Source organism: Sciurus vulgaris (assembly GCF_902686455.1).
Source record: "Sciurus vulgaris genome assembly, contig: HiC_scaffold_587_arrow_ctg1, whole genome shotgun sequence".
NCBI classification, from domain to species: domain Eukaryota; kingdom Metazoa; phylum Chordata; class Mammalia; order Rodentia; family Sciuridae; genus Sciurus; species Sciurus vulgaris.
Genome location: NW_027632436.1, coordinates 1,106,463 through 1,131,479, shown reverse-complemented (window position 1 = coordinate 1,131,479; position 25,017 = coordinate 1,106,463).

Below are 25,017 nucleotides of genomic sequence, written 5' to 3'. Positions count from 1 at the left end.
GAAAAGGCAAATGTAGGCATTGAATGATCGCACCAATTGAAAGTTAAAAGAGCAAATACAGGAAGCAAAAGATCATTTCAATGAAGAGTTAGAGATATTGAAAACAAAACCAAACAGAAATCTTTGAAATGAACAAAACAATAAACCAAATTAAAAATTCCATAGAAGGCATAACTAATAGGGTAGAACACCTGGAAAACAGAACCTCAGATATCAAAGACAAAATATTTAATTTTCAAAACATAGTTGACCAAACAGAGAAGATGGTAAGAAATCATGAACAGAATCTACAAGAACTATGGGATATCACAAAAAGGACAAATTTAAGAATTATCAGGATTGAGGAAGGCTTAGAGAAACCAAGGGAATGAACAATCTAGTCAATGAAATAATATCAGAAAATCCCTCAAATCTGAATAATGAAATGGAAAATCAAGTACAAGAGGCTTATAGGACTCCAAATACACAAAATGACAATAGACCTACAACAGGGCACATTATAATGAAAATACCTAGCATACAAAATAAATAGAATTGTAACGGCTATGAGAGAAAACAATCAAATTACATTCAGGGAAAAAAAAAACCACAGATATCAACAAATTTTTCAATCCAGTCCCTAAAAGCTAGAAGAGACTGGGACGATATTTTTCAAGCTCCGAAAGAAATGGATGCCAGATAAGAATCTTACCCTAGAAAACTTACCTTCAGATTTGACAATGAATTAAAATTCTTCCATGATAAACAAAAGCTAAAGAATTTACAAAAAGAAAGCTGGCATTACAGAATATTCTCAGCAAAATATTCCATGAGGAAGTGATGAAAAACATTGATGCAAATCAGCAAAGGGAGGAAGTACCCTAAAGGAACAACCAAATGAAGGAGAAATTAAGTCGTGTCAAAAAAAAAAAAAAATGAACCAAATGAATGGAAATACAAATCATACCTCAATAATAACCTTGAATGTTAATGATCTGAACTCATCAATCAAAAGACAGACTGGCAGATTGGATTAAAAGGAAAGATCCAACAATTTGCTTCCTGCAAGAGACTCATCTCATAGATAGAGATACCCACAGACTAAAGGTAAAAGGATGGGGAAAAACATACCATGCACATGGGCACAGCAAAAAAGTGAGAGTATCCATCCTCATATCAGATAATGTGGACTTCAAGTCAAAGTTAGTCAGAAGGGATAAAGAAGGACATTTCATACTGCTTAAGGGAAGCATAAATCAGCAAGACATAACGATCATAAATATCTATGCCCCAAACAGTGGCTCATCCATATACGTCAAACAAATCCTTCTCAATTCCAGAAATCAAATAGACCACAACACAAAATAATAGTAGGTGATCTTAACATACCTCTCTCACCACTGGACAGATCCTCCAAACAAAAATTGAACAAGAAACCATAGATCTCAATAACACAATTACTAATTTAGACTTAATGGACATTTATAGAATATACCATCCAACGAAGAGCAAATAAACTTTCTTCTCAGCAGCACATGGATCCTTCTCTAAAATAGACCATATATTATGCTACAAAGCTACTGTGAGGAAATACAAGATAATAGAGATAATACCTTGTATTCTATCAGATCATAATGGATTGAAATTAGAAACAAATGACAGAGTAAAAAACAAACTACTCCAACACCTGCAGACTAAATAATATGCTATTGTTTGATGAATGGATAACAGAAGATATCAGAAAGGAAATTAAAAAATTCTTAGAGGTAAACGAGATGAAAGAAACAACGTATCAAAATCTCTGTGACACTATGAAAGCAGTTCTTAGAGGAAAATTTATTGCATGGCACGCATTCAATAAAAGAAGAAAAAAAATCAACAAATAAATGACCTAACACTATGGCTCAAAACCCTAGAAAAGGAAGAACAGAGCAACACCAAAAGTAGTAGAAGACAGAAAATAGTTAAAATAGAGCTGAAATCAACAAAATTAAAACAAAGGAAAAAATTGACAAAATTGACAAAAAAATAGTCGGTTATTTAAAAAAAAGCAAAATTGATAAACACTTACCACACTTAAAGAGAAGAAGAGAGAAAACCCAAGTTACTAAAATTCAGAATGGACAAGGAAGTATCACAGAAGACAAGATTGTAATGTAAAACATAATTACAAGTGATTTTGAAAATCTATATTCCAACAAAATAGAAAATCTCGAAGACATCAACCTGTTTCTAGAGGCATATGAATTACCTAAACTGAATGAGGAGGACATACAAAAGTTAAATATATCAATTTCAAGTAATGAAACAGAAGAAGTCATCAAAAGCCTACCAACAAAGAAAAGTCCGGGACCAGATGGGTTCTCAGCCGAGTTCCACAAAACACTTAAAGAAGAGCTCATCCCAAAACTTCTCAAAGTATTTCTTAAAATAGAAGAGGAGGAAACCCTCCCAAACACATTCTATGAAGCCAATATCACTCTGATACGTAAACCAGACAGAGACACATTGAGGAAAGAAAATTTCAAACCAATATCCTTAATGAACATTGATTAAAAATTCTCAACAAAATCGCATACAAAAATATATTAAAAAGATAGTGCACCATGATCAGTGGGTTTTATCCCAGGGATGCAAGGTTGGTTCAACACCCAGAAATCAAAAAATATAATTCAGCATATCGAAACACTTGAAGTCAAGAATCACATGATTAATTTGATAGATGCAGAGAAAGCATTTGATAAAATACAGCATTCCTTCATGCTCAAAACACTAGAAAAAATAGGGATAGTGGGAACATTCCTTACCATTCTAAAGGACATCTATGCTAAGCCCATGGCCAATATCATTCTAAACGGTGAAAAACTGAAAGCATTCCCCCTAAAAACTGGAACAAGGCAGGGATGCACTCTTTCACAAATTCTATTCAACATTGTCCTTGAAACTCTAGCCAGAGCAATTAGACAGACCAAGAAAATTAAAAGGGATATAAATAGGAAAATAAGAACTCAAAGTATCCCTATATGCTGATGACATGATTATATATTTAGAGGAACCAGCTTTTCCACCTGAAAACTTTTAGAACTCAGAAGTGAATTCAGTAGAGTATCTGGATATAAAATTAATGCTCATAAATCCAATGCATTTTTATACATAAGTGATGAATCTTCAGAAAGAGAAGTTAGGAAAACTACCCCAATCACAATAGCTTCAAAAAAAAATAAAATATTTGGGAATCAATTTCACAAAAGAGGTGAAAGATCTCTATAATAAGAACTACAAAATACTAAGGAAAAAAAATTAAAGAAAACCTTAGTAGATGGAAAGATCTTCCATGTTCTTAGATAGAAAGAATTAATATTGTCAAAATGGTCATACTACCAAAAGTGCTATACAGATTCCCATGCAATTCCAATTAAAATACCAATGATATACCTTACAGAAATGGAGGAAGCAATCATGAAATTCATCTGGAAGAATAAGAAACCCAGAATAGCTAAAGCAATCCTTAGCATGAAGAATAAAACAGGGGGTATCACAATACCAGAACTTCAACTATACTACAAAGCAATAGTAACAAAAATGACATGGTATTGGCACCAAAATAGACAGGTAGATCAATGGCACAGAATAGAAGACATGGATCCAAACGCAAATAAATACAATTTTCTCATACTAGACAAAGGTGCCAAAAATATGCAATGGAGAAAAGATAGCCTCTTCAACAAATGGTGCTTGGAAAACTGGAAATCCATGTGCAACAGAATGAAACTAAACCCCTATTTCTCATCCTGCACAAAAATCAACTCACAATGGATCAAGGACCTTGAAACAGACCAGAGACCCTTCATCTAATAGAAGAAAAAGTAGGTCCAAATCTTCCACTTGTTGGCTTAAAATCAGACTTTCTTAACAGGAATCCCATAGCGCAAGAAATGAAAGCAAGAATCAATAACTGGGATTGATTCAAACTAAAAAGATTTCTCTCAGCAAAGGACTATACGCAATGTGAAGAGAGAGCCTAGAGAGTGGGAGTAGATCTTTGCCACTCATACTTCAGATAGAGTGCTAAGTTCCAGAATATATAAAGATCTCAAAAAACTCTACACGAAGAATACAAATAATACAATAAACAAATGGGCTAAGGATATGAACAGACTCTTCACAGAAGATCTACAAGCAATCAACAAATAGTGGGGCTACAAATAGTGCAGCCACTCTGGAAAACAGTGTGGAGATTCCTTAGAAAACTTGGAATGTAACTGCCATTTGACCCAGCTATCCCACTCTTTGCCCTATACCCAAAGGACGTAAAATCTGCATACTACAGAGATATAGCCACAACAATGTTCATAGCTGCTCAGTTCACAATAGCCAGATTGTGGAACCAAACTAGATGCCCCTCAATTGATGAATGAATAAAGAAACTGTGGTATATATATATACAATGGAATATTACTCAGCCAAAAAGAATAATAAAGTTATGGTATTTGCAGGAAAATGGATGCAGTTGGAGAATATCATGCTAAGTGAGATAAGCCAATCTCTAAAAAACCAAGGGATGAATGATCTCACTGATAAGTGGATGATGACACATATCATCCGGGGTGGGAAGGGGGCAAGAATGGAGGAAGGAGGGACTCTATAAAGGGATAAGAGGGGTGGGAGGCCTGGGGGGAGAAAAAATAACAGAATGAATCAAAAACTATTACCCTAGGTAAATGTATGATTACACAAATGGTATGCCTCTACTTCATGTACAGAGAAACAAGATGTATCCCATTTGTTTGCAATAAAAATGAATTGAAAAAGAGTAAATCAGTGTTTTAAATAAATCCTTGACATTTTAACATGTGGAGGAAACTTTGGTTTATGTTAGTACAATGGTAATTGACATTAGGAAAAGTTTAAATAGTTTTAATTGATTGACTCACATACATATAACCAAATTTGTTACACACAAACTTGTTGAAATTTGCCCTTTGTTTACACACAGACTTTCTTATCACTTACTTAGACCTTCATATATTTCATCACACAAAGACTTTCCTACCCAGAAATACTTTTTTCTAGTAAATATATTTCCATAGCTAGAATCTTTTATTTTTTCTTATTAACTGTTGCCCTTTTTTTGTTCACATCCTGAAATAATTCACGAAATTTTTTAATCTAGAAAAATTATTCCATTTTAATTAGATGATATATTTTATTGTATTTACATTACTCTAAAACACAGTTGAAAATTTTGGATGCCTTTGTATATAGAATTGAACTGGTTAGAACTTAACTCTTAGTAAAATTTCTTTGTAGTGATAACACAAAGCAATTTTAAACACTTTTTATTTACCAATCTAGGAAAACAATCTATGATACGCAATCTATGTTCTGCATATGTATCAAACATGCTGATTTTCACTTCCTTCATGTTGTAAAGAGAATAGACACATGAGTTCTTTTTGTTGCATCACAACTTTAAGATACAGTTTGCTCAAAAATGGAGTACAAACTGAATTTTGTTAATTACTTTTTTGCCTTATTAACAGTGGTAGAAATTCTTGGCCTTATGAGTTTGAGTCCTCTCCTGGGGCCATGATGGGTGACTGGAGCAGGATCTTTCAAATATAAATTACAAGGGTGCCATACTAATTCATCTTCCTCTATCTGAATGCCTCTCAGTCCTCTGAATAGAAGTTTTTCCCTCACCATTCAGTATCTTTTTGTCAATGGGGAACTCCTTAAGTACTAAAGACTTTTAAAATATGTTGCCAGAAGACAAAGAGGTCTGGGTGGATGATTATTACTAACTCTTAGATTTAAAGCTCTTAACAGCATTTCTAAGTACCATGATTAAATCTCTCAAAGTCCAAATATCAGCATCTTTGTCCAAATAAAAACAAGTTTCTATTATAGTCCAACTTTCTCTGCATTTTCAACTGTGCTCCAAGGCATGTTAGTGGAGATACAATGTACATAAAATTTCTGGCCTAGTTTTTCACAAGCATGTGAATCAAGTGATTCTTCCTCAGAAAACCACCTGAATCACCTAAAAAAATTGAGCAAGATCATCTCTTTGTACATCTTGTCCCTTCTGTGTTAAGATGGTTTTCAGGATAGCTAAGCAATTTTCTCTCTCCATAGAGACTTACACTAAAATACTGATTAGGATCTTTTCTTCCCAGGATTCTAAACTTTTGCACTCGTCTCAGCCAAGGTAGGCCTCAGTCTCATACAGTCAGAGATGCAGGCACACTTGCCTTATAAAATCTGTACTATTTAAATCAACCAGTTCTCCATTTACATTTCAGGAACTGTGGGAGTTAAATTCTTGCCACTGAATTTTAAAACAGGCTAAGTATTAAATAAAGCTGAATAAATTTATTTTTATTTCTCTCTCTGTAGAGAGCAAATTCCCCAGACTTAACATCACACAATCAAATTCCCTTTCCTTTCTTATTACTAAACTTATTCATACGCGTGCTCTTCCTATGGGAAAGGGACCAACAGCTTAACTTTACTTTTTCTTGTAAAACCCTTCAGAAAAGTCACTGTTCAGGCACCAAATATGGGGATCTCTCAACCTCCAACATGGATGGGAAAATGTCCATTATGTTGACTGTAAATCTGTTACCGATAAACTTATCTACTCAATAAACACACAAGAGTCAATACCTTTTTTAAATGAGAGGGACTGTGACAAATCTGGGTATACCAGCAGTAGCCTCTCACAACATTATTATTATTTACAGAAGCTGGGAGGAGCTTATTTTGTAATGAACAGGATAGTGTGGAGTTAGTGGAACCATTCTGTTAAGGAAACTAGACAACAAACTGCCTTATTCTGATAGAATAAAAAGGCTTCCCACAATAATTTCTTGTTCAAAAGATGAAAAAGACCAACAAGCTATATGATCTTATTAGCATAATAAATGCATTTTTCTCTGAATTTGACACTGAGATCTCAGCTGACACCATCCTTCTTTTCCCACATCTTCACATTCCTTCTTCAGCATTTTGTCAAGCACACCAAATTCATCATTTGTCTCTTAGACCTAGTACACATAATAATTATGGGGTTCATAACTACAAATGTTTTTGTACCTCAGAATATTTGGGATGATAGAAAATGTAAATCACTAGTCTATTCGTATGCGTTTTTGAGAGTCCTCCTTGTGTCATCTGCCTACTTGTATCCTCCAAGTCCATCAACATTAGCCCTAGAACCTTGTGTTCCTCTTGGTATTCTACAAGTTCTTTAGTGCTTACTTCTCATTACCTTCTACTGCCATCCCCAATATGACTTCACATTGTCTTGTATTTATTACTGAATCCTGCATAATTTTAACAATGTGTTACTTAATCCAGCATCTATTTTTTATACTAGATGATATATAGGATGTTTTTCTTATAGGGTGCATGGCCCTCTTGAGTGGATATGTGGTGACCCTCTTTGCCAGGCATAAGAGTCACTTCCAGCACCTTCACCATACCTGCCTTTCTCCAAAAGTATCCCTTATACAGAGGGCCACCTGACTATCTGGCTGCTCATGAGGTTCTTTGTATTCATGTACAATTGTACTGTATCTTCTCTTCAAGAACTATGTGTAACAATGAACCTGTTTGTCATTAGATCCAGATGATGGTATACAGTGGCTATGGCACAAGTCCTTTTCTGCTCCTCTGTAATAAATAACAAATTATTAACTTGTTGAAATATTTTTGAGGAATAGAGTACATATTTAACTACTAAATAATGGATAAGTTCTCATAATATGCCAATAAACTGGCTTCTGAAAAATAAATCATAGCAAAGAATATATGCTCTCTGAATTAAATATAAACATGCATGTTTTGTTATCTGTTTGCTTTAATATATGTGAATAAAAGTTTGTCAGGTAAATGTCAATTATGGACCTTTCTGATTTAACACAAAGGCCAAATATCTGCTTTGTGTCGGCAAGTGATTCTTATAAAGTGGGTGTCATTTTCAGGGTATGGGTTCTCCATTTGTAAAGACATTAAGAGTGTAGAGTACCTTTAAATAAATGCTCCAATGAACTGTGTTTTGTCCAGCTCAATATGTCAATATTTATTGCCATGCATTACCACCTAATCAATATCCTTTCATTAATCTGTTAAAAATAAATTAATGTAGAAAGTCACGTTATTAAATGTACCCCAGTCCTCAGAGTAGCATTACTAATAATAATCTATATAGGAAAAAACTCAAATCCCCAAAGCAAATTAACATATACACGAAATGTGGTGTGGACACACCATGAAATATTTTTCATCCTGAAACAAGAAAATAAATGTCTGAGGGAGTCACTCATGAACATTGAAGATGTTATTGTAACTAAACTGTCAGTCACAAAACAACAAATATTGGAGCTGTAGTTGCAGCTCAGTGGTAGAGCACTTGCCTGACATTTGTGAGGCCTTGTGTTTTGTCCTCATCACACATAAAAATGAATAAATAAAATAAAGGTGTTTCCATCTACAACTAAAAATATTTTTTAAAAGGACCAACATTGTAAGACTCTCATTACTCATTTCAGAAGTATCTCCATACCCAACTCCCTGAGCCCTTTCTGCTCACCTCAAACTGCCCCCCATAAATACATCAGTGAGCCCTACCTAATTATCTCAAGTGGCCCTCCTTCAGACATAAAGGAGCCCTCTCACACACCTCACAGAATGCTTTAACACATGTCTTATAGACCTCACTACAAAACTCAGATGCCTGTCCATAAAATTCTAAGATATCCCTCCTCACACAACTCAGAGTACCCTCCATCTCAGAATGTGATCACTAATCACTCCAATCACTGTCTTTACCCATCTTAGATAGATGTCCCTACAATATTGAGTACTCACTCCACTCCTTTGCAAACCATCACTAAATACCTCAGTGTGCCCTATTACCTACTTCCGTGAATCCTCATTAAACCAAACAGTGCCTTTTCTATTCAAAATACAAGCTTTCCATACACATCTCAAATAGCGCTCCTTACTCCCCTTAGGGAAAACTCTTACTCACATCAAGGAGCCGTCCTACAAACCTCATATAGCCCTTGTACACACTTCAGAGGACAAACACTACATACCTGTGTGAGCCCTCACTTCAAACTTCAGGGATACATCTCTTCACACCTCAAAGAGACCTTCCTAAGCACCACAAGAATATCTCCCTTTACATCTCAGAATGTCCTCCCTACTGACATCAACTACTGTTCCTACACATCTCTGGAGCTCTTCCTACATACCTCAGATGATCATCCCTACTCACATCACATAACCCATAATACAAAATAAATAAAATCTGCCCTATTCATCTCAGTGAATCCTACCTGCACAACATAGAGAATAATCATCCCACACCTCAGAAACACCCTCTTTTCAACATCATGCTGTCTTCTGTGATCATGTCAGAGAATTCTCACTACTCTCCTCAGATATCCTTCTGGATCCCACTCTCTGAGCCTTTTCTGCTTTCTTCAGATTGCCCTCGATATACACCTTGGGAAGTCCTCCCTAATAACTGTAGTTGCCCTTCCCACAAACCTCAAGCAGCCCTTTGAAAAACATCATAAAATACTTCTACACACATCATAGAGCCCTCATTGCTCAGGTTACAGCCTCTTCTCTTATTAATCAGAGATCCCTCTCAAGACACCTCAGAGTGCCCTCCCTACACATCTCTGAATGCCTTCACTACTCAGGCCAAAATCATGCCCCATTCACCTCAGTGAATTCTCACTCAAACTTTTGCAAGCCCTTTATAAACGTATCAGAATACTTTTCTACTCACCTCTGAGCACCATCATTCACTTCAGAGAGCCCTTCCTACTCACACAGGCCTTCCTATAACACCTCAAGTGACCCTTCTTATGCACCTTATTATGCACTTCTACTCACACCAAAGATTCTGTCTACAGACTTCATAAAGACATCCTACATACTTCAGATGGCTCCCACAACATATCTTGTGATCCCTCCCTATAAACCCCAGATAACCCTAACTTTACATCTTATAAAGTTGTTCCTGCACACCTCAGAGAACCAAAACCATAGTAGTCAGAGAACTCACTCTACTCATATCAGAATGTGCTTTTTAAACACCGCAGAGCACCTTCCCTCCACACCTCAAAGAGCCCATTCTTCACATTTCAGGGAGCCATCACTACACATCTCATAGATTCTACAGTACAAAGTTGAGAGAACCCTTTCTACTGAAATGCTCCTACCTACGCAGCAGATATTCCTCCGTTCATAGCCTTTTTACACATCTCACATGACCATAAATACACACCTTAGAAAGTGTTCCTCTGCACATGATTGGGCAATCCATACACATCTTGGAATGCCCTTTCTACACAATTCAGAGAGACCTGCTATAAATCTAATAGAGTACTTCTTTCACATCTCAGTGTTTTCTCCTTTCTCATCTCAGAAACTCACTACTGACATTAGATGGAGGTAACTACACATCATGGTGAACCCTTTCAATTCACCAAAAAAAGCCTTCCCAATAAACCTTACTCATCTTAGGGAACATTCCCACTCACATCATGAAAAACTCCTATGTACCCACATAGAACTCCTACACACTTTATAGTACCCTCTATACATCAATCAAAAGCCATGCCTACATTCCTCAAAGAGATTCCAGTGCACAGCTCAAGTTCAACTGCCTATGGACCACAGAACGGTCTTTTATTCTATACAGAGTATGCTCTTACACACTTCAATTAACCCTCCTTATTTACTGAAGTACACTCTGCCACTCAAGTCAAGTGCCCTCCTTCTCAACTCATGAAAAGCTCCTATGGACTTAAGAAAACTCTCTCTGCAAACCTCAGAGAGGCCTTTCTACAACATCTGAGTGTCCTTTATACTCACCTCAGAGAATGTTTACTACTCACCTCAGAAGTTCCTCTACACAACTCACTGAACCACTTATACACACCTCAGTGCACCTGCCATATAAACCTTAGTGAGCTATTCCTAATAACATTAGGGGCCCACCTACACATGTCTAGGAGCACTCTGACTCACTTTATAGAGCCCTCTTACACATCATAAAACCCTCCCTATACTGCTCAGAATCCACTCCCTACAAATCTCAGAGAGATCTCCCTACACACCTCAGTGCTCCCGCTACACATCCCAAAAAACCCTCACTATTCACCTCAAGACCAGTCTATACACATGTAACAAATATGTCCCAATAAATCTTAGATAGTCCTCAATCTACCCTTTTGCATGCCCTCCTGACACACCTGAACCCTCACTCCTCATCTCAGAAAGCCCCTTCCACATACCAAAATAATGCTTGCCTACATACCTCAGGTCATCCTCTCTACTCACAAGTATTCCTCCCTACACATTTCAGAGTTCCCTTCCTGCTTACAACAATCACACTTTCTCAACACCTCAGAGGGCTGTAGAAAACACAACATAAATGAAATTTCTCCACAATTTATTGAGCAATTCATAAATACTTTGAATTGCCCACTCAATACATACCAGCAACTTCTTCACAGTCACAGAAAGCCTTGCACACAAACCTCAGAATTCCCTTCCTATAAAACTAAGAAAACACCAACTACATATCTCAGATACCCCTCTCTACTCAGCACATATCCCTTTGTACAGAACCAACAGACTTACTGACACATACCTAAATGTCCTCATGATACTTCTTTGAGTGCCTTCCTGTACAACTCAAAAATTTCTATATTCTCTTCAAAATCCCACTGACTACACCCGAGTGTAATCTCCCTACTAACCTCAGAGGAACCTCATGACTGTTCAGGGGCTCTTTATATGAAAGTGACATAGCACTCTTTTTTTTTTTCTTTTTTTTTTATTGTAAACAAATGGGATACATGTTGTTTCTCTGTTTGTACATGGCGTAAAGGCATACCATTTGTGTAATCATAAATTTACATAGAGCAATGTTGTTTGATTCATTCTGTTATTTTTTCCCTTCCCCCCCCTCCCACCCCTCTTTACCCTCCATACAGTAGTTCCTTCCTCCATACTTGCCCCCCTCCTAACCCTAACTCTAACCCTTCCCTCCCCCCCATTATGTGTCAACCTCCACTTATTAGCGATATCATTCGTCCTTTGGCTTTTTGAGATTGGCTTATCTCACTTAGCATGATATTCTCCAATTTCATCCATTTGCCTGCAAATGCCATAATTTTATCATTCTTTATGGCTGAGTAATATTCCATAGTATATATATACCACAGTTTCTTTATCCACTCATCAATTGAAGGGCATCTAGGTTGGTTCCACAGTCTGGCTATTGTGAATTGAGCAGCTATGAACATTGATGTGGCTGTATTTCTGTAGTATGCAGATTTTAAGTCCTTTGGGTATAGGCCAAGGAGTGGGATAGCTGGGTCAAATGGTGGTTCCATTCCAAGTTTTCTAAGGAATCTCCACACTGCTTTCCATAGTGGCTGCACTAATTTGCAGCCCCACCAGCAATGTATGAGTGTACCTTTCTCCCCACATCCTCGTCAACACCTGTTGTTGCTCGTATTCTTGATAATCGCCATTCTAATTGGGGTGAGATGGAATCTTAGGGTGGTTTTTATTTGCATTTCTCTTATTACTAGAGATGTTGAACATTTTTTCATATGTTTGTTGATTGCTTGTAGATCTTCTTCTGTGAAGTGTCTATTCATTTCCTTAGCCCATTTGTTGACTGGACTGTTTGAATTCTTGGAGTAGAGTTTTTTGAGTTCTTTATAGATTCTGGAGATTAGTGCTCTATCTGAAGTATGATTGTCAAAGATATTCTCCCACTCTGTAGGCTCTTTCTTCGCATTGCTGATAGTTTCCTTTGCTGAGAGAAAGCTTTTTAGTTTGAATCTATCCCAGTGGTTGATTCTAGCTTTTATTTCTTGTGCTATGGGAGTCCTGTTAAGGAAGTCTGGTCCTAGACCAACAAGGTGAAGATTTGGAACTACTTTTTCTTCTATAATCTGCAGGGTCTCTGGTCTGATTCCGAGGTCCTTAATCCATTTTGAGTTTAGTTTCGTGCATGGTGAGAGATATGGGTTTAGTTTCATTCTGTTGCATATGGATTTCCAATTCTCCCAGCACCATTTGTTAAAGAGGCTATCTTTTCTCCATTGCATATTTTTGGCCCCTTTGTCTAGTATGAGAAAATTGTATTTATTTGGGTTTGTGTCCGTGTCCTCTATTCTGTACCATTGATCTACCTTTCTATTTTGGTACCAATACCATGCCGTTTTTGTTACTATTGCTTTGTAGTAGAGTTGAAGATCTGGTATTGCAATACCCCCTGTTTCACTCTTCCTGCTAAGGATTGCTTTAGCTATTCTGGGTTTCTTATTCTTCCAGATGAATTTCATAATTGCCTGCTCTATTTCTGTAAGGTATGTCATTGGGATTTTAATTGGAATTGCATTGAATTTGTATAGCACTTTAGGTAGTATGGCCATTTTGACAAAATTAATTCTTCTTATCCAAGAACATGGAAGATCTTTCCATCTTCTAAGGTGTTCTTTAATTTCTTTCTTTAGTGTTGTATAGTTCTCATTGTAGAGGTCTTTCACCTCTTTTGTGAGATTGATTCCCAAGTATTTTATTTTTTTCGAGGCTATTGTGAATGGGGTAGTTTTCCTAATTTCTCTTTCTGAAGATTCATCACTTATGATAAAAATGCGTTGGATTTATGGGCATTGATCTTGTAACCTGCTACTTTACTGAAATCACTTATGAGTTCTAAGAGTTTTCTGGTGGAATTTCCAGGTTCCTCTAAATATATAATCATGTCATCAGCGAACAGGGATAGTTTGAGTTCTTCTTTTCCTATTCGTATCCCTTTAATTTCTTTGGTTTGTCTAATTGCTCTGGCCAGAGTCTCAAGAACGATGTTGAATAGAAGTGGTGAAAGAGGGCATCCCTGCCTTGTTCCAGTTTTTAGGGGGAATGCTTTCAGTTTTTCACCATTTAGAATGATATTAGCCATGGGCTTAGCATAAATGGCCTTTACAATATTAAGGAATGTTCCCACTATCCCTATTTTTTCTAGTGTTTTGAGCATGAAGGGGTGCTGTATTTTATCAAATGCTTTTTCTGCATCTATTGAAATAATCATGTGATTCTTGACTTTAAGTCTATTAATATGGTGAATTACGTTTATTGATTTCCTGATATTGAACCAACCTTGCATCCCTGGGATGAAACCCACTTGATCATGGTGCATTATCTTTTTAATATGTTTTTGTATGCGATTTGCTAAAATTTTGTTGAGAATTTTTGCGTCGATGTTCATTAAGGATATTGGTCTGAAATTTTCTTTCCTTGATGAGTCTCTGTCTGGTTTAGGTATCAGTGTGATATTGGCTTCATAGAATGAGTTTGGGAGGGTTCCCTCCTCTTCTATTTTATGGAATACTTTGAGAAGTATTGGAATGAGCTCTTCCTTAAAGGTTTTGTAGAACTCGGCTGAGAACCCATCTGGTCCCGGACTTTTCTTTGTTGGTAGGCTTTTGATGACTTCTTCTATTTCAGTACTTGAAATTGGTCTATTTAAATTGTTTATGTCCTCCTCATTCAGTTTAGGCAATTCATATGTCTCTAGAAACCTGTTGATGTCTTCGAAATTTTCTATTTTGTTGGAGTATAGATTTTCAAAATAGCTTCTAATTATGTTTTGTATTTCCATCCTGTCTGTTGTGATATTTCCTTGTTCATTTCGAATTTTAGTGATTTGGGTTTTCTCTCGTCTTCTCTTTGTTAGTGTGGCTAAAGGTTTATCAATTTTGTTTATTTTTTCGAAGAACCAACTATTTATTTTGTCAATTTTTTGTATTGCTTCTTTTGTTTCAATTTCATTGATTTCAGCTCTAAGTTTAACTATTTCCTGTCTTCTATTACTTTTGGTGCTGTTCTGTTCTTCTTTTTCTAAGGCTTTGAGCTGTAGTGTTAGGTTGTTTATTTGTTGAGTTTTACTTCTTTTATTAAATGCGCTCCATGAAATAAATTTCCCTCTAAGTACTGCTTTCATAGTGTCCCAGAGATTTTGATATGATGTTTCTTTGTTCTCATTTACCTCTAAGAATTTTTTAATTTCCTTCCTAATATCTTCTGTTATCCATTCATCATATAATAGCATATTGTTTAATCTCCAGATGTTGGAATAGTTTCTGTGTTTTACTCTTTCATTTATTTCTAACTTCAATCCATTATGATCTGATAGAATACATGCTAGTGTCTCTATCTTCTTGTATTTGCTAACATTAGCTTTGTGGCATAATTATGGTCTATTTTAGAGAAGGATCCATGTGCTGCTGAGAAGAAAGTGTATTCACTCTTGGTTGGATGGAATATTCTATAAATGTCCGTTAAGTCTAAATTATTGATTGTGTTGTTGAGATCTATGGTTTCTTTGCTCAATTTTTGTCTGGAAGATCTGTCCAGTGGTGAGAGCGGCGTGTTAAAATCACCTAGTATTCTTGTGTTGTGGTCTATTTGGTTTCTGAAATTGAGAAGGATTTGTTTGACATACATAGATGAGCCACTGTTTGGGGCATAGATGTTTATGATTGTTATATCTTGCTGATTTATGCTTCCCTTAAGCAGTATGAAATGACCTTCTTTATCCCTTCTGACTAACTTTGGCTTGAAGTCCACATTATCGGAAATGAGGATGGATACTCCAGCTTTTTTGCTGAGTCCATGTGCATGGTATGTTTTTCCCCATCCTTTCACCTTTAATCTATGGGTATCTTTTTCTATGAGGTGAGTCTCTTCCAGGCAACATATTGTTGGATCTTTCTTTTTAATCCAGTCTGCCAGTCTATGTCTTTTGATTGATGAATTCAGGCCATTAACATTCAGGGTTATTATAGAGAAATGATTTCGTTTCCCGGTCATTTGGTTCATTTTTAAAATTTTGTTCATTTATTTGTTTGACACAACTTGTTTCCTCCTTTATTTGACAATTCCTTTAGGATAATTCCTCCCTTTGCTGATTTGCTTCTTTGTTTTTCATCTCTTCCTCATGGAATATTTTGTTGAGAATGTTCTGTAATGCTGGCTTTCTTTTTGTAAATTCTTTTAGCTTTTGTTTATCATGGAAGGATTTTATTTCATCGTCAAATTTGAAGGTACTGAAGGCTAAGAGGGGATGTATATAGAAATCTTCAGGGTCATTGTAAATCAACAGAGGAAATCTGCAATATCTCAGCGGTCCACTGATATCTGAACAACATGAGAAAACAAGGAAAGAAAATGCTGCAAACAAATCTAGATGTTACATCAATAAAACCCAATGACAGCATGGCAGAAGAAATGACAGAAAAGGAGTTCAGAATGTACATAATTAAAATGATCAGAGAAGCAAACGAGGAGATGAAAGAGCAAATGCAAGCATTGAATGATGAGATGAAAGAGCAAATGCAAGCATTGATTGATCGCACCAATCGACAGTTAAAAGAGCAAATACAGGAAGCAAAAGATCATTTCAATAAAGAGTTAGAGATATTGAAAAAAAACCAAACAGAAATCCTTGACATGAAGGAAACAATAAACCAAATTAAGAACTCCATAGAAAGCATATCCAATAGGATAGAACACCTGGAAGACAGAACCTCAGACATTGAAGACAAAATATTTAACCTTGAAAACAAAGCTGAACAAACAGAGAAGATGGTAAGAAATCATGAACAGAATCTACAAGAACTATGGGATATCATGAAAAGGCCAAATTTAAGAATTATTGGGATTGAGGAAGGCCTAGAGAAACAAGCCAAAGGAATGAACAACCTATTCAATGAAATAATATCAGAAAATTTCCCAAATCTGAAGAATGAAATGGAAAATCAAGTTCAAGAGACTTACAGGACTCCAAATACACAAAATTACAACAGACCCACACCAAGGCACATTATAATGAAAATACCTAACATACAAAATAAAGACAGAATTTTAAAGGCTGTGAGAGAAAAGAACCAAATTACATTCAGGGGGAAACCAATACGCATATCAGCAGATTTTTCAATCCAGACCCTAAAAGCTAGAAGGGCTTGGAACAACATTTTTCAAGCCCTGAAAGAAAATGGATGCCAACCAAGAATCTTATACCCAGCACTCTTTTTTTAAAAAAAAAAAAATATTTTTAATTGTAGATGGACACAAGAGCTTTATTTTGTTTATTTAGTTTTTTATGTGATCCTGAGATTGAACCGAGTTCCTTGAGTGTTCTATGTAAGAACTCTACCACTGAACCACAAATCCAGCCCACACAGCACTCTTAATTAATCAAAACAACCTCCTACACCCCTCATTGATTTCTCCCGAACACCTCATAGAGAAAACTCTAAGCACCACAGAGAACCTAGACTACAAAACTCATAGTGGTAACCCTACTTATCTCAGAAAGTCATACTTACACATCATAGAGACCTCCATTCAACATCTGTCTTCCATACTCATCTTAGAGAATGGTCACTATCACCTCAGATGTCTCTCATTACACACCTCTCTGAGCCCTTTCTTTTCACCTTAGAGCACCCTCCCTATAAACCTCAGTGAGTCCTCACTAATAACAAAATGGGGCCCTTCCACACACGAAGCAGTCCTTTGACACACCTCACATAACCCACCTACACACATCATATAACCCTTATTTTACAGCTTAGAAGCTTTTCCATACAAACCTCAGAAAGCCCTCACTGCATGCTTCAGAACGTTCTCACTATTCACCCTAACTGCAGTCCTTATGCACTTCAGAAAACCCTATAACAACTCAGTGAGTTCTTATTCTACTGCTTTACCAGTCCTCATAAAAAATGTAGTGTTCTTCTCATCTAAGAAAGCACACAACACACCTCAGAGACCACATTTTACTCACCACAGAGGCCTTCCTTATACACCTCAAAGTCCTCCTTACTCACATAGTTAGCATGTGTATGGAGGTGTGTGTGCATGTGATGTATGCTCTTTGTTGTGTAGTGGTTGTGTAGTATGATGTGTAAGAAGGTTGTTTACATGTGGTGTATGCTGTGTTACATGATATGTGATTTAAAACTGAAGGAGGTGTGTACATGTGGTGGGTGCTGTGTTGCATTTTTTGTGTTGTGTGATGTGTGAGAGTGCGTGTCTGTGGTATTTGCTGTGTCAGGTTGTGATTGTTGTGTACTATGTAAAGAGCTGTGTGCATGTGTTGTGTGTTTTTGCATTTTGTGTTTTCCATGATGTGTAAGGAGGTGTGTGTGTGCACATGGTCAGTGCTGTGTTATGTTCTGTGTGTTGGGTGATGTGTAAGAAGGTGTGGATGCCTGTGGTGGGTGCTTTGTTGAGTTTGTGGGTTGTGTGGCATGGGGTGTGTGCTCTGTTTTGCATTGTTTGTGTTGTGTGATGTGTAAGGTGGTGTTGTGCATGGTGCATCTGCTGTGGAATTTGTTCCTCAATTACAGTTGACTGAGTCTGGCAGATCAAGACTCTCAGGATTGCCAGTGCTGATGCCACCCTGTCCTCTGGTGACCATGGGCAGTTATGGCAATGACATTATCCAAACCTGCACAGAACAGCTGGGGCAGTCAAGGAAGCCCTGAGTCTGACATATAAGGAAATATCCTAGTCTCCTCCACAAAATTCTAGTGTCCAGATGGCAGTGGGTTTTAGGGTTGGTGTCCAGCAAGACCCTGCTTACCTGTGCCCAAGGGAGGACAGGATGAGAGAACCCTGCCCTCCCTGTGGTAGCCCCAGAAAATCCACCCATCACTGTGCTCATGTGAAGGTCAGGGATCACAGCAGGCAACTCATGTGGCACTGGGAAGGGCACAGGGTGAGGATCACACCATGGGTTCAATGGCTATGTTTGTAGTGCATGGATTATGAGGCTGTAGCCTGCAGTGCCATGTGAGGGAGAAAAGGCTGTTTTAGGATGCCAGGGCAGGCACTGCATAGATCAAGGGCCACTCTCCACCACTATAGCCTCCTGGCTGAGATGGAGGACATTTCTGCCCTGCAGGGCATCACCTGCTCAAGGGATGATTCCTGACCAGAATAGGGCTGCAGGGTCCCTTCTTTGGTCTGCTGGACCAGGGTGCTCTCTAATGAAAGAAATGCCTTTCTTCTCAAAGTTTATCCTTGGGGTTTCCTGGGTAGCCCCAGAACACCTACATGCTAGGACTGCCATGGGGTTTGGAAAAGTGATGGGGTTAACACTCCCCAACTGACACACCAACAGAAACCCAAGTGCTGTTCACCCCTTCCTTCTGTCTCTAAGGCTTTAAGTATTCCTGTGGCCTTCAAAGGGTGACTTTTCCAGCTGAGGGTGGGACCTTGCCACTGCACAGGGAACAGGCTGAACCCCATCAAGGTGGCAGTGTGGGCTCTTGCATAGAGGGCATGATGTTTGCACAGGGGCAGCAGGGGTGTCAGAGACCTGGTCACACCCCAGAGGCCTCTGTTCAACTCCTTGTATCCACTCCCCACTCAAGAGGTGGCTTCATACTTTGCAGCAGGATAAGGCAAGGGCACCACATTGATGGTTCTGGGCCTTCCTTGCAGACAGGGTGCTGGTCAGACTGGTCTTCAGGAAAACCTAGTGACTGCCTCACCATGGGTGTGTCTCATGCCACACCAGTAGTGAAGCCCAACAGAAATGCCTTCAGGACAGTCCACCCACAGGCCAAGTGTTCCAGGTCAGTCCCTGAATCATCCTCTACCCAAGAGGACATAGGAGGTGGGGTCTGTTGGGGATTCAAGGACCTTAGGTGTGTGCTTGAAGAGGACTGTGGGACCTGGTCTCATTCTGCTTCTCTCTTGCATCCCATATATGAGGTGGGGAGTTTGCCCTGACACACACTCCTCCATGATATGCTGTCTCACCTTAGGCCACAAGCAAGCCTGGACTGAGTCCTTTTTACTGACCCAGAGTCAAAGCAAACTCATCCTCCTGTAACTCTGACATTTTTGTTACAACCTGGGAATCTGACTTTCACCCTCCACAGGTGCCTCACTGTGTCCAGCACTTGCTAAGTCACAGAGCCATGAGACAGGAAAGGACCTGGAGGACTCTAGAAGTTGGGTCATGTCCACTCTGTCCATTGACTTGTGAGAAAAGCCTCTGCAACAAATTAATCATGAACAGGTCACTCAAGAGAACAGAGCAGAATTTGAACAGGCCCTGGATGCAGATGCACAGCACCAAACCCACTCCAGTTCAAAAAAGCACCCCCTCCTGATTCTACTCATAAAACTTTCCAAAATGGAAAAGATGTGGGCTTGTGCTAGATCCTGAAAAGGAGTTAATGGGAAGTGATGACCCGGGACTTCAGTAGGATATTGCAGCCTGTATCCTGGTGAAGGTCAAGGATGCCCTTAGAGGAGGGCGTTCCAGTGCTTCCCATTCTAGTTAGTGTTTCTTCTCAGTGGTGAAAAGAAATTGGTAGCAGCAGAGCACTCAGAGTAATGTCCATAGATTGAGGAAGGAAACCAGGGTCTCTGAGGGGCTGGGAGCTTGGAAAGAGAACTGGGAGTTGGGACTTTTTCTCGTGGGAGGAAGGAGTCCCCTCTGGATGAGCCCCTGTAGCAGAACAGGGCAGTGACCGTGTTAGAGATGCCATGCAGCACAGCCAGGAAAGTGGAAGTTGGACAGAGGGTATGTGACTCTAGTCTTAGCCAGGGTGGTAGGATGAAGGCCTGGACAAGAAGGCCAAGTACATTAGAATCAGTCCACCAATGGCAGCTTGTGGCACTGTGGCACCAGAGGGCTGCTGCTGAGATCAGGTACACTGATATCTCAGGGGCACTGGAAGTTGCAGGCTTGCAACAGGAGAAAGTCACCACGGTTTGCTAGAGATGATGGGGCCACATGCAGTAGGGGAGGATGTCAGGACAACATGGATGGATCTGACGAAAAAGAGGCTGATAAAAGGGACAGATGGGGAGGGGAGAAGGCAGGAAAATATGCCCTTCAAGCAAGGATACTGCAAAGAGAGGGAGGGAGAGTTGGTGAGGAGAGAGGAGCCAGGCAGGGTTGGGAAGAGATGGAGAGCTTCCACGGGCAGCTCTCTCCATCTGGGAACAGCACCCATGAGGGGCTGGTAGCTTGTTGAGCTGGCTGGCAATATTCCCTGCAGAAAATCTTCTTTTCCAGGCTTCCTGACCTCCTATACGTTATGTCAGCTCCATTTCCCAGGTGAAACATCACAACACTCAAGCATATGGGATCAGGTGGCTGTCCAGGATGTGACCCTGAGTAGCCCACAATGTGTGTTCCTGGCCTCTGGGCTGTCCTTCTCCTTCAGGAGGTGGGGATGGTTTGTGGATGGTGGGTAAAAGGCCTGGGTTGGCCTGAGGTCTTTGCTGTTTTGGCAGGGTCTGTGCTGTTGTTGTGAGGTGAGAGCTTCAGGACTTTTGCTATCTGGGCTACTTTTCAAACCTCATACCTCATCTTCAGGGAGAGGGCACATCCCCAGGAATGTGGACAGCTCCACTGCATGACATTCCTTGGGTAGACTTGGGTGTGCTGAGCTTCCTATGGCACTTGCCAGGGTCCATAATCCTCTGGATCTTTGCTCAGCGTTGGGATGGTAGGAATGGCCAGGAGCCACAGGAAATGGAGGATGCATTCATCTGCTGTCCTTGAGTCCTGCCCTGGAGCTGTGGAGAGGCCATGCCTTCCAGGCACAAGTGACTCAAGGGCCAAGGCTGCTTGTGAAGATGTTCTAGGGAACCTTGGATGCTGCTGGGCAGGAAGGGTGGCAGATTGTTGTAGAGCATGCTGTAGTTACCCATTCGAGAAGAGATCTGTGCTGAGTATGGAACCTTAGGTGGCCCATCCAGAAACTGTGCTCATCACAGTGCTGGGAAACAAGCATCAGGGCCATAGAAAACCAGTGTATCTGCACAGCCTTGGCAGTATGGGGTCCAGGAAGACCCTTGAACCTCTACACAGAAAGTCATTCTGCAGAGTCACAATTTGGTAAGTGCCAAGCTGTGGTGCTGGAACTATAAATGTGGCCTAGAGACATCCAAGGGACAGTGAGACCCTATGAGAATTTGTGAGCATCAAACTTATTCTCCAGGCCCTATAAAGTAGGTGACTTCATGACACCCCATTTACACATAAGACTACTGAGGCCCAGGGAATTTCAATAACTAACCCGAGGTCACACAGTAAATAAGTGGATGAATGGGTAGAGCCAGGCACCCTGGATCTAGGTGTCCATCTCCTTATCATGACCAAGGAACCAGGACCTCAAACACGCAGAACAAGAATTGAACCCTGTGCCCTGAGTGTGGCACTGAGAGGCTCTGGGTCAGTATTTCTGAGGGATCAGGGCTGCTGTGTACCAGGGGATAGGGGCATAGAGACAATAACATGAGTATTCCTGCCACACCAGAGCTGCCCTGGGCAGACCAAGTAGCAGAGTGTGGAGGTGTGGTTCTCTGTGGAAGAAACTTTTTGACCAAGTCGATGTAGGCTGATGGAGCTCTGGGCATATCTGGATGATGTGGGCTTTTTCTCTTCATAGGCCTGAAGACACAGGTGTGGGAAGAATCATCTGGGGGCATGGACAGCAGCTAACTGATCTGTCTCTGACCCCTGACCCCATCCTTTCATTTTCTAAGAACCTGGGATGTCATCAGGGCCCTGGGACTCCTGGATCTCCTTCCTTCATCCAAAACCTTAGCTTTATCCCTTTTATCTGCAAAGTCCATTTGTGGTGCAGATCCCCAGGATAAGAACAAGGATGAATCTGGGGCAGTTTTCTGTTTAGTCAACTGTGGGCTGCCTGCTTTACTGTATAGGTGATCTGGGGTGAAGCTTAGTCATAATAAAGACACCAAGCAGATCATGCAGGCTGGGCACTGTATGAGTTCAGCTCTTGTCCTGACCTTTTTACAGGAGTGTGCTGCTCCTCCTGGGTGAGCCCTGGCCTTTCATGCTGGCACATAAACAGGACAGGATGGATGGATGGAGTTTCTTTTATGGAAAGGCAGTGGAGGCATTCCTCCTCCTGGGATACTGGGAGGACTCAGGGAGATGTGGTGGTGCTGTGAACAGGTCTGCCCCTTCCATCACCACTGAGCCTGGCTACTTGCCAAGGGCAATACTCCATCATGTGGGGTATGTTTATGCTCAGGCTTCTCCCAGTAGCCCTGACCAGCCCATCAGCACATGGCAGGCTGTGGTGGGGTCTGAGGCTACCAGTGTTCCTTTTGCAGCTGGATCCCAGGAGGGTGGTGATAATCCCCACACAAAGCAGACATAAGCTCACAACACCAAGGAAGTCCATCTCCTCAGAGATTGGAGGAATTAGTCCCCTGAGTGGAGGGCAGGCCTCACCCTAGTGTGACTTGGTTGATCACATATCCCAGGTCCTTTGTTTACTTTCCCATGAAATGAGGCCATTACTCCCATCAGGAATCCTGATATACAGGAATAGAGTTCAAATTCCCACACTTTGCACCTGGAATATTTATCTGATGAAAAGAGCCCAAACTCAGTCAAGCCACACAGGGCTGGTGGAAACTGAAACCCTTCCAGGGACCCTTTTCCCCAGGACCCCAGCTGATATTGCCTCTCACCCCTGTTTTCCCTCTGGTTGTTGAGGCAATGTATTCCTGGGCTAATCTTCAGCCCCTTAATTGTCAGGGAAATTAGCTCTGCTAGCCATGTTGGGGGAGCTGAGGACCTTAGTTTTACCCACCTACCCACTTCTGCCACCTGTGTAGACTAGGACAGGGTCTGGACCTGTCAGCCACCATGGCATCTGGATCCATGGGGTACTTGGTGAGGTGATTGCATCCAGGGCAAAGGATTTCTGACTAGGTCCTGTGATATCATATGTGTAAGGAATCCAGCTTCCCCACCACCTGTCAATAAGTGTTCCTCCTGCCTCTCCCGTTACAGGAATTTCCGGCCTCTCCATCACCTGTCAGTCTGCATTCTGCCCGCCTCTTACATTACAGGAATTTCCGGCTTATGCTGTCGCCATCTTTCTGCCTCCCACGTTATGTCCTAACATGCTATTGGTTCCTCCGAGCCCACAAGATTCCAATATCTGGGAGAGGCTACGGGCCATCATTCTCTCTCTTCCTTTCTTTTTCCCCTGAGCAGACGTGAATTTTCTGCATAAAATAAAGTCCTTTGTGTGAGATCTCGTGTCTGCGGAGCATTTTTCTTGGAGCTATTGGTGAGCCACAACTGCCCCTAACATTTGGTGCTGAAAACCTGGGATGGGTTTTTTTTTCCGCTGACTAAGCAAGTGGATTCCCATCCTATAGTCCCAGCACTCGCAGATACATGCTCACCTTCCATTTACTTGGATGCCCAGTTTTCTGCATACAACACCAGACTCCAAAATTGGTGAGTTCCCCTTAGGCAGGCCCCCTGACCACTTAAATACATCTCAGCTGATCTGAGAAGCTGCCATTCCCATGGTTGCCACCGCCGCCACTACTGCCACGGCTCCCCTCTGTAAATCCGGTGCTCTCAAGACTGCCGAGGTGTGGGGTACCTCCTTGGTCCCCATAGCAGGTCCTAGTTGCTGGGTGGATTTCTGATTTTATGGTGCTGAGATTCTTTCTCAGGGTTTGAGGCTCTTTTATCTCACTCGAAATCCTGGCCATGTCTTCAAACTTTCTCGGCTGATGCCTGGTTAGACACTGGTATTGGTGACAACCAAACCTCTGTACTAACCTCTCGTTGCCTGGTACTGTGGTTCTTGGGAGGCCACTAATCACTAGCCAGGTGGGTCTCAGTTTACCATGGGAACCAGGACATCCAGCTCAGCAAACTCACCCCTGAGATGTTTATTAAATCATCTCAAACCCCTTCACCTGTTTCCTGAATGAGAGCTAAATTGTCCTTTAGATAGTAAGTCAGAATGGTCTATTTATGACACCTTAAACTCTAGATTTATACTAGGTAAAATTATATGCCTAATTATACTAGTTATCATTAAGTACATATGTGGGCGACCTGTTGAATGGAAAGGGACTTTTCCTCTTTGTGTTTTTCCTTTCTTTCTT